This window comes from Cynara cardunculus, unplaced genomic scaffold (genome assembly GCF_001531365.2).
Source record: "Cynara cardunculus var. scolymus isolate 2C unplaced genomic scaffold, CcrdV1 Un_Scaffold_1173, whole genome shotgun sequence".
Classification (NCBI taxonomy): domain Eukaryota; kingdom Viridiplantae; phylum Streptophyta; class Magnoliopsida; order Asterales; family Asteraceae; genus Cynara; species Cynara cardunculus.
In genome coordinates, this window is record NW_020200694.1 from 118,397 (window position 1) to 120,142 (window position 1,746).

A 1,746-nucleotide genomic window follows, 5' to 3' on the forward strand; every position below is an offset into this window, starting at 1 on the left:
CTATAGACTATTTCATCCAATGAAGAAACAAAATCACATACGTCAGAGTGAACCTCGTCTATAGTTTTAACCAAATCATATTCTCAACACAGGTTTATATTCAATCCTTTCAATCCATAAGAACAATTTGTTCTTCATAAGATTTCTCAATCGTCTGTTTTTGCTTAACCCTCAAAACAAAATACCAAATCCAAACTGTTCCTTCAAACACAGTTCTTGCTCAATTCATAAAACAGTTTCTTTTAAAAACCGTTTAAACAGTTCTACTGGATTCTTTTAAATTTAAACCCATCAATATTCCATAATTTATAGAATCAAACAATAGATAAAACTCAAAATTTCTAATCGACAGTAGTTTAAAACTCACAGGTTATATCAAAACAGTAGTTAAACTCACCTTAAAATAACAAATTCTGCAGATTATCACGCAGCAAATCACATAATCTTTAAACAGCGATATTCTTTAAGAATATTTTTCAAGAACTTCTTTCAAGAACACTTTCACCATCTTTAAATTTCTCTTGTATATTTTGTAAAATAGTGAACTTATAAGGTCCTTACCTTATCCTCTTTCTTTTATACGTAGGATGAGGCGGTGGTAAATATCTTTCAATATAAAATCATTTAGGCGGTGGAAAGATAACATTTTATAATCAACCTTTTATTAACCATGAAGGTTTGGATTATAATATTCAAACATATTATTATCATATAACCCCTATAAACTTTCCACATGCATGCATAATATCCAATTACCACACATGTGCACATAATTCATGCATTTATCTTTAAGACAACATGCATGCTATCACATAATTCACATAATGAACACATAAATTTATCTTAACCCAGGTTTGCAGAAAACCTAGTTATAACATTTGTGATAGACTTGCACCAATATCAATCATCATCCACAATCCTCTGGATCTATTATGAGGACCAACCAGAGCCCCTCTGCTTCCTTTACCAGGAACAACCAGAGCCTCACTGGTTCCTCATAAATCAAACACTTTGTTCCAAAAGCATAATTTATCCAAAACCATTGGTCATAAGCCAAGTTTTCCCCTTCTCAATAACATCAATACTATCATTTCTAATAAGAGCAACATCTATGTGTCCTCAAATCACAAACAAGTAAGAATTCAAAACTATCGCAATCTTAAAAGATATAATAACAAGAGCTATAATAATCACACATACAAATGTCACCCTTATATCCAAATGTACACCTCTCCTTGATATACCACCCTTATAACCGAAGGTACAACTCTCCTTGATATGCCACCCTTATCCCATGGTACACCTCTCCTTGATATGCCACCCTTATTTCCACATCAAAATCTAAGGATTAGTTCCAAACAAAGACAGACCGAAGTCACAACCGTCTTCAAAGAACAACTTCCATAGTTTTGCCCACCAAAATCTATAGATTAATTTCAACCGAAGACAGACCGAAGTCACAACCGTCTTGAAGGAATACCCGCTATAGTTTTTAATCAATAATGGTTTCAAAATAGTTTTATCTTCAAAACTTTAAACTCAGAAACCAACTGTTTGTTCAATCTCATTTCCAAATCAAAATCTCCTTAAAAAACTTAAAATAAGATATCATCCATAACTGTTATAAAGAAGCAAAATCTTCTTTATTTTCCAAAACAATTTCCACCACCAGATTCATAAAACTTGTCTACAACTGTTAGAAACAGTTTTACCATACTTTCTATAAAATCAATCATCAAAACCACA